Here is a 10,400-nt window from a genome sequence, read left to right on the forward strand (position 1 = left end):
TGGTTTAATCTATGAATTGGTGGTTGCAAACACTAGTTTGTGCTAAGTTGACTTGGCTCTTCTTGAGAAAGAGAGCCTAAGTCTCCAAAATTGACTCAACAAGGAATTGGAATGGACTCAAGAGAATTGATAGTCCCAATTAAAGGGTTAAGCCTCGAGAGAGTAATTACCCAACTTGAAACCTAGTTGCTTGAGCTAATTTGTCTACCCATTTGGTCTCGAGAGAGTCAATTGGGCAAAATCACTCTCTCTACCGAGAGGTGTGAGAGTGGGTAAAATTGTGCAACAGTTATAGCATAAGCCCCAATTATGTCAATCGAACCTTAGTAACATCTACCCGTCAATTAGCCACCTAGGTAATGTCATGACCCTAGTGCCCTTCTTCCCATTAGATACAACTTAGCAATTATCTCGTAGCATAATCTAGTTTCAATTAATAGTTTGATAATAGTAGTTTATAATCAAAAACCCAAAAATGTATGAAAGTGACATTAGGAACAAATACACAACTCTAGTCTAGATAGATACTCAACTCCATTCCTAGCTCCTTATGGAAATCGATCCTGACCCTCATATCGGGTAAAAGCTATTGCGACCCTCTCTTCCTACCTTTTAGTAGTGTGGAGTTGGCAGCAATCAGGCCCCGAGGGCAATTTTGTCAACTTTTCGATCAGGGTTAGGAATTGTTATAAATTGGATTGTAATGAGCAATTGAACATATATTAATGGATTTATATAATTATTGGCTAGTTTTGGAGAATTTAGCATTGATTCGAGTCTTCGGAAGGGCATGGAATGCCAGTTATGGATCTTCGGAGTGAGGTGAGTCTCCTTTCTAACCTTGTAAGAGGGAATTGTCCCTATAGGTGAAATAATTTCTTATGTGCTTCTATTTGTGGGGGCTACATACGCACGAGGTGACGAGAGTCCGTGTGTAGCTACTATTATATGTATGTCCGGGGAGTCTAGGACCCAAAAGCATGTTATACTTGGAATATCTGTAATCTTATTGGCAATTGAATTGCTTAAATCTTATCGAATCGGTAAATGAATTTCTAAAAGTATTAAACTTCATTTTCTTAAATCGCTAAAAGAGAATTGGCTTTTATTTGGATAAACATTCTCTGATAAATTCTTAATAGGTTTTTTGAGCATGTATTTCTATGTGTACTTGCGTCGCATGAATGATTCGCAAGCAGGGTGTTTGTTTATTTATGATGACCGCGTCACATGTATGATTCGCGAGCGGGGTAATAGATGCATCTATGGTTCGTGCCGTTCGACCCTCGGCAGTGCACATTTTTACATTTATGTTGGATTGGGCCATACGACCTCGGCATGATATGCGCATGCTGTATTACTTGCCTGAGATTTTTAAATGTTGATAATTGCCCTTCCTGGCCAGAGATAAATTGATAAAGATAATGAAAAGTAAATCTTTGGAAATCCTTTATTATTTGAGAAGTTGTTTACCTGCTTTCCTTCTTTATGAGTTAAACTTTGCTTTATGAAATCCATGAATTCCTCACACTTTTACTATATTATTATTGGACCATTAGTAAGTGTCGAAGTCGACCTCTCGTCTATACTTCTTCGAGATTAGACAGGATACTCATTGAGTACACGTTGTTTTCGTACTCATACTATACTTGTTGTGCATTTTTGTTGCACAGGTTCATATGTGGCTGATAATAGGCTAAATTATTTAATATAGCCTATGTTTTAGCTCAACTTAAGGATGATTTACTATTGTAAATGTTTAAATAATGCAAAAATTGGCTCTAATCATGACTTTAATGTCTCACAGGAGTTCAATAAACAAATGAGGATTTATGATGGTAATCAAGTGAAAAATGGAGTCAAATGACGAAAAGATGAGAAACAACATATTAACAAGAGAAAACCCCACTAGCGCGGGTCATGCGCTGGTCATGCGCTCCCGCGCTAGTTCAGTGATTTGGATAGAAAGAAACTCGATATGCCTGGGACGTGCGTTGGTCATGCTCTCCCGCGCTAGTCCAGTCCGGGAAATCAATTATTTGGGGGCAAGATGGGAAATCTGAGAGGATCCACTCAACTTACATAAAGTAAAGCTCCATTATTGAGATGAGAGATCAGATTTTGAAGGAGAAAAAGCCATGGAAGAAGGAGCTTCATCTTAGAGCTAAGAAAGGAGAAGAAGAACAACATCTTGGAGCAAGGATTCAAAGAGTTCTTCTAAACTTTCTTCTTTTTGTTTGTTTATATTATGTTTAAAACTTTTATTGTTGATTTTTGTATGATTATGGATAGCTAAAAACTCTAGTATTCTTGGGTCATGGATGTTAGATAATTATGTTATTTGAAGCTTAGATTGAAGATCTTGAATTTATTGTTATGGGTTGTTTATTTGATTCTGCTTCTAATTATTTTACTGCGTAGCTAACATTGAAATATTATTTATGAATCTTGAATTAAACTTGACAAAGAAAATTCTTGGTTGCATATAGAATCAAATAGAACAAGTTTTGAATCCCGGGCATCAGGTGAAGAATTCGCAACTAAGATAGACATATACTTAATTGCCTTGTTTGGTTGAAAAATAGGAGTTGTAAATGCATTCTTGCTAATATTAATACCATAGACATATAGGTATTATTTTAACTTGAATAGATGCATAAGAACTCTAAAGATTCTTATGAATATTATTAACCCTATAATCAATAACCCGGATAATTCAATAAATCCATTTTAAGCTAAAATAGTAGCATAATTTCTAGCAAGTCCATGACCCGGGAATATATTTATCCAAATTGTTATAAACATATTGTGAAATTGGTGTAGTAATTTTGTGTTGAATTATTGTGCAATTATTAAGTAAGTTGTAAATTGGTTCTTTAATATATTTTGTGATAATTTAGCTTGAATTGATAATTGTTTGAGTCTACATCAGTCGATAAGTTGATCACAATTCCTCGTGGGAACGATACTTTACTTACTACTATATTACTTGTCGATCGCGTACACTTGCGTGAGTGTTTTGGTCGCAACAAGTTTTTGGCGCCGTTGCCGGGGAATTAGACATTAACTATTCTTCTGGGTTAGACTTTTATTATTATCTTTACAAGTTTATTTTCTTTTCTTTTTGTAAATATGTTATTTTTATAACTATTTGATTTTTCTCTTAGTATGTTTCTAGTTCTCTCAAGATGACATCTGAGGATGAAATATACAGAGGTAAGGTTAATGATGAAGACGCTTGGTTAATCAAAGATTTTTATGGCCCGTATTTTTTTGCTAGTCATGACCTCACCTCTTGGATATCTGAATTTGAATATGGGACTAAGGGTTGGTATTGGGACGGATATTCTCGATTAGTGGATTCTGCGAAACGACGTTGTTTACTAACAACGGTGATGAAAGATTGGTCTAAGGAGAGAGATGAGCTTGCACAAAAAAGTGATAATTTTGGCTTGGTCTAAGGAGTGCAAAGGTTGATGCGTGTAATGCCCAACAATTTAATGATGAGTTGTATGAAGCTGAAAAAAATCTTCTAGACCAAATAGAGGAGATAAAACAAGAATACCAATCATTAGATCATATTTTTCTTGAGGATGTCCATGTTAAGAAGAGTGCTCTAGAGCCATGTGAAGAAGTAGATAATGTTATATTTGAAGACTCTAGTGTGTGTACATATGAGGATGTAACTAGTGATACAATTCTAGAGTTGGGGCGTACTGCTCCTCATTCCATACATTTTTCAACATTGTGTTTGGATGATGACATGGAAATCGAGTCATCTGAGCCTTTGGGGGAACCAATGTACGAGGACCTGGGTGCTTATATTCTGGAATTTATCGTGCCAGAGAGATATAATTACATACCTCATTTGAAAGCCAAAAAGTGTAGAACACGATATTGGTTGCTCGACCATGTTAAACTTGTCTCACCACCCCTAGAGCATAGCAAAAAGCTTGAAGCCAAATTGGGGACTCAATTTATAAGTTCAAGGTGGAGGCAAAAAGTGGTTCACGTCGTGCCGCGATGTTAAATTAGGCGCTTGTTGGGAGGCAACCCAGCTTTACTGCTTTCTTTTATTTTTATTTATTTTAGTTTTCTACCTTTGTAGCATTTGTTGTATGATTATGAGCATAGAAGAAAAGCCACTGAAAGTGTGCAAATGCGAGCCAGCTGGTTGGAACTAGTGTGAGGTACCCGCGCAAAGGACCATCCTTGGGAGAAGACTGAGTACCCCGTGAGCTGCCAGTGCTTCGGTCTTTGGCCTTTTAGGGAGTTTCTTGTCCACCCTTGTTATTTTTTGATTTTATTTGTGCATTGGGGACATTGCACTCTTTTAAGTGTGGGGTGGGAGAATTCCTTTGGATAATTAGCTTTTTAGTATTTTATCTTCTTATTTCTTTTCTTTGTAGTTGTGTAGTATTTTATAAGATTAATTTTTTTATGTGAAATAAAAAAAATGGTAGAAAAATTAGACTTTTCCCTACGATGGATCTTTTAGACGAATTTTCTTGAGGGAAGTGAGTCTAGAGAAAACAACAAAAAGATTTTTTTTATATATTTTTTCTTAGGTAGTGTAGAAATTCCCCCTTGGTTTTTCTTTAAGCCGCGGTTCTTTTCTAAGGGTTTATCTTGAACCGGGCATAGGTAGTTTTTAATTTTTGTTTTTATATTTTTTTATTTTGTAGACTAAAATAAGGAGTTATAAGCTATATAAAAGTGAACCCATAGTGTTGACACACCTGAACACATTAGACCCTAGAGTGTAAAACGTTTAGTCTTAATTGTTGAATCTCACTGAAAGTGCCTTAATTTGTATGTTTGTACTGAATTGAATGCTCGTAATGGAGTGTTTTGATGAGCTGATCTGGAATGAGTCATATGCCATGTGTGGTGAGTATTTGTGTAGTCCATGTATTGTACTTGTGTCTAGAACTTGCCCGGTATGTGAGTTGAAGCGAAATTTGAGGTGATGCTCGGTTTGAAAAATGATGTTAGGCTTTCTTTGACCTTTTTGAGCTTAATTGCTTATTACAAATAAAATTTGTCCCTAGTTAATCCTTTTGAGCCTTCAGACATTTTCTTTGGCACCCGCATTACAAGCCTATACCCTTTTGTTCTTAATTGACAGTGTTTTGATCCTTTTACCTCTTAAAGCACTTTAATTGTGAGAAGAGCGGTAAAAGAAGTAAGAAGAAAATAAGTGTGGGGTGACTTTTGAGTGGAACCAATAAAAGGATGAAAGGTGCACTTATGTTGTAAATGAATACACCACTAGCAGAAATTGAGTGACAAGAAAAAAAAGATAATTACATTGTGTTTTGCTCTAGCTAGTGGGAATGAATTAATAGAGTGCTTAAAGAAGAAGGGCGTATTTGTGGGATGATATTGTGTATAAATGAGAAGTGGGTTGAAGAATTTATGCTGAAAATTGCTGGTGTGATGTGTTAAAGTGCTTAGGGGTTGAGTCACTATTCCTAAATACATCCTACCCGTCCCTTAGCCCACATTACAACCACGAAAAAGTCCTAATTGATTTTGAGTCGAGCTAGCCTAAATTAGTAGAGATTTATATTATGGGCAAGCTTATGGTACCCATTGCATGCATGTGACTTCTATTGTGAGAGTGAGTGCTTTAATTGATTATTATAAGTATATGACTTGAATGTGCAGAGTAATTACCAAATATTGCTTGTTGGCATGATGGTGAGGGTATATGACTTGTGACAGAAAAGCAAATCTTGACTTCTGTGAAGAGTAAGTTAAGGAAGTTTGAATATTGCATAGCACTTGAGAGACAACTTTAAGGCTAGGATTGTTCACTGCTAGGTGTTAAGTATGTACAATGTTCTAGGTGTAATGCGTGAGGGGAAATGGTTGAGTGAAGAATTCTCTAAAAAGAATATAGTGGATTGCTCGAGGACTAGCAATAAGCTAAGTGTGGGGTGTTGATAATAGGCTCAACTTAAGGATGGTTTACTATTGTAAATGTTCAAATAATGCAAAAATTGGCTCTAATCATGACTTTAATGTCTCACATGAGTTCAATAAACAAATGAGGATTTATGATGGTAATCAAGTGAAAAATGGAGTCAAATGACGAAAAGTTGAGCAGCAACATCTTAACAAGAGAAAACCCCACTAGCGCGGGTCATGCGCTGGTCATGCGCTCCCGCGCTAGTTCAGTGATTTGGACAGAAAGAAACTTGATATGCGCGGGATATGCGCAGGTCATGCGCTCCCGCGCTAGTCCAGTCCGGGAAATCAATTATTTGGGGGGAAAATGGGAAATCTGAGAGGATCGACTCAACTTACATAAAGTAAATCTCCATTATTGAGATGAGAAATCGGATTTTGAAGGAGAAAAGGCCAGAGAAGAAGGAGCTTCATCTTGGAGCTAAGAAAGGAGAAGAAGAATAACATCTTGGAGCAAGGATTCAAAGAGTTCTTCTAAACTTTCTTCTATTTGTTTGTTTATATTATGTTTAAAACTTTTATTGTTGATTTTTGTATGATTATGAGTAGCTAAAAACTCTAGTATTCTTGGGTAATGGATGTTAGATAATTATGTTATTTGAAGCTTAGATTGAAGATCTTCAATTTATTGTTATGGGTTGTTTATTTGATTCTGCTTCTAATTATTTTACTGCGTAGCTAACAGTGAAATATTATTTACGATTCTTGAATTAAACTTGACAAAGAAAATTCTTGGTTACATATAGAATCAAATAGAACAAGTTTTGAATCCCGGGCATCGGGTGAAGAATTCGCAACTAAGATAGACATATACTTAATTGCCTTGTTTGGTTGAAAAATAGGAGTTGTAAATGCATTCTTGCTAATATTAATACCATAGACATATAGGTATTAGTTTAACTTGAATAGATGCATAAGAACTCGAAAGATTCTTATGAATATTATTAACCCTATAATCAATAACCCGGATAATTCAATAAATCCATTTTAAGCTAAAATAGTAGCATAATTTCTAGCAAGTCCATGACCCAGGAATATATTTATCCAAATTGTTATAAACATATTGTGAAATTGGTGTAGTAATTTTGTGTTGAATTATTGTGCAATTATTAAGTAAGTTGTAAATTGGTTCTTTAAATATTTTGTGATAATTTAGCTTGAATTGATAATTGTTTGAGTCTACATCAGTCGATAAGTTGATCACAATTCCTCGTGGGAATGATACTTTACTTACTACTATATTACTTGTCGATCGCGTACACTTGCGTGAGTGTTTTGGTCGCAACAGTAGCTCGTGGCATAGCGGCATGGTTGATACAGAGACTTAGGTGAGCTGCATTTATCTAGACGACCCGTAGCCAGCAGAGTCCCCTTCAGAGTATTTTACTGTGTTTTCATTTCTGCCCACTTGTATTCCGGACAGTTACTGTATTTTCATTCATTCCCTGGTAAATGCTCATGCATATGTGACACTGGGTTCTGAGATGATTATGGAGTATCTTGTATTAACTGCTTAACTTTCATATTTGATTTGAAACGATTATCTTTTACTGGTAAAGTTGAAGGAAAATCATAATTTTCAAAATTATTAAAACGAGAATTTAATTAAGTATTTGGTTGGATTGTCTAACAGCAGTGTGCGACGCCATCACGACCCTTAGTGAAATTTGGGTCATGACAATTGTGTAGGAAAATTGGCAAATGCAAACAATTTGTTAAGTAGAGGAATAGGGTTGAAGGATCTATATGCGAAGCTTATCTTGTAAAGGAAACTGCTCATTTTTGTTCTTATTATTGTGAGAGTAACGTGTCATGTTCTAGGAATAGGCACACGGTCAAATATGTGAATGATCTATTATATCCGCCAATGTCCATATTCAATCAACCAAACCGATGTTCTAAGGATGTTAGTAAGAGAAGTTTGAGTGATGTGGAGTACAAGTCAGCTACACTTCCTGTGTTGCTAAATTATCCCGAAGTTGTACCATTTCTCAAGTAAGTATTGATTTATTAGTTATCAAAATATAAAATTTACTGTGATTACATCTCTATGAAACTACTAAAAATATTTGATGTGTCACAGTCACTTCGTCGGTCAATTTGGCCATGATGTTGTATATACGAGATTTCATACGTGGTTCAAACAATTTGTAAGTTTATCCTGATAATGTTCTAACACTATGTAGGTAAATAATGTTTGTAAGTTATGCTAACTTATGAATTTTTTAACACTATGTAGGTAAATGATCCAAATGATGGTGTAAATCAATTTTTGATAGATATATCTTGGGGACCTAGGCTTCAGGTCACAACAATGTCTAAGCACGTAGTGAATGGTTATAAGTTCCATACAGAGGATTGCTCTAAAAAGAAAAATAGCAACAACAGCAGGGTGTTGGTTCAAGGTGGTGATGACAACCAAATTGAAGATATTGATTATTATGGTGTGCTCAAAAAAATAATAAAACTAGAATATACAGGTTGGCCATATAAGAAATTGATATTCTTTAGATGCAAGTGGTTTGACCCAAATCCAACAAGAGGTACAAGAGTACACACCCAATCAACATAATTGAGGTTAATTATACGAGAGAGTATGATCGCTATGATCCTTTCATAATTGCACATAATGTTAGGCAAGTGTATTATGCTCCTTATCCATTGCGGCGAAATAAGTCCGATTGGTGGGTTGTAATAAAATTTAAGCCTGTAGGTAGTGTGGAAGTCGAGAATGTGTTAGATATTGCATATCAAAACGATATCTCTGGTGTTCACCAAATAGTGTACAATCAACTAGAAAATGATTTGGAACATCCTGAACATATATTGGAAGTGTGAGCACGTGATTTTTTCCTTATATTAATTACTCCCATAGATTCAAGAAAATAAATTTTTTCCCATTATTTGCAATTTTTGTAGATTTTTCGTAGGATTTTTGCTAATTGTTTGCATTTGTCCATGCATGTTTATTTTATTTAAATCATGAAAAATACAAAAATACCTTGCATTACATTTGAGATTTATTTTTACATTTTTAGGTTAATTAGTAAGTTCATTGTTTTATTAAAAGATAAAATCACAAAAATTGGCTTGCTTTTGCAATTAGTAACTTTTCTTTCTTTTAATTAGGAGAAATTAATTCTTGTAATATTATATTATATAATTTCAGAAGTTTGATTTTTATTGTTAAATTAACTTTGCAAAAAGTAAAAAATAAAAAAAAACGATCAAAAAAGGGAGGCGTAGAAATTTGGTATTGAAATCAAATATGGGCCAATTTCAAACCACGCCAGCCCAAAACCACCCGCCCCCAGCCCAATCACTTGCCCAACGCCAGTAACCCGCCCCAGCAGCCCAAAAATCCAGTCCAACTGGGTAATGACCAAAACGACCCCGTTTTACCTCACTTAATCTCAGCCTTTCGTCAAATCTAATCCAATGGCTCCGAACTCCCCCCCCCCCCCCCCCTTCCCATATAACTGTCCTAAAAGCCTCCCAAACCTAGAGACCATCCCCCACTCTTCTCCATCTCCCTCTATAGCCCAAACCCTAGCCGCCCAAATCCTCCACTAGCCTATCCGGCGGCGGCACCGCCAAACCCACTCAAATCTTTACCCTATAATCATCAACAATTTCTCACCCCTAATCCATCTTTATTTTGTTCAAGCAAACAACCATTTCTCTCCAATTCCGGATCTATAAGACCCCTTTCTTATTTTTTTTTGGCAAAAATGAAAATGGTGACACAAAGTATTAGCCACTAGGATTTTGTTTTGGACAATACTTGTATCATTATTTCCATGGTTAGCCAAGAACTAGTTTGGGATGCATTTTTGGGTCACAAAGAAGATTTGAGCGAAGTCATGCATGCAAGGGGTTTAAATGTTTCTTTGTGTAATTCTTTTCATTTTTAAGCATCACTGCCAACTAAAGAAAAAAAAAAGAAAAAGAGATTAAAATGTAATTTTTTGTTTTTTCCTCTTTTCATTAGAATTCTGTCCAGATTCGTTTTTTTTTTCTTATTTATTATTTTTGTTTTTGCTTTGTTCATTCTCTTCATTATTTTTGGCAGTATGCTTGTGTGCTTTTCCTTTTTCTCTTTGTTTTGATTGGGGTCATATTTTAATCACTCATTTTCTTCTACTTTTCTTTATCCGGACCTTAGTCCAAGAGTGTTGAGTTTTGGTTAAATTTGTTGTGCTTGTGGCCCAATTTGTTGGGTAAGGGAGTTTAATTTTTGGAGAGGTAAATATCAGTATTGCAAGGGGTACTTAGGGCATTTAGGTGCAAAGAATAATCTGATAACCACCTAGGAAAGTTCTAGGAAGGTGGGTTGGGGGGTCTGGTTGAGTAAATAGTACAAAATTTAGGTGAGTTTGAGCAAAAAACAGACTTCTTAAGGGTAAATTTAAATTTAGAAATTCTTA

Source organism: Nicotiana sylvestris, chromosome 7 (genome assembly GCF_000393655.2).
Source record: "Nicotiana sylvestris chromosome 7, ASM39365v2, whole genome shotgun sequence".
NCBI lineage: Eukaryota > Viridiplantae > Streptophyta > Magnoliopsida > Solanales > Solanaceae > Nicotiana > Nicotiana sylvestris.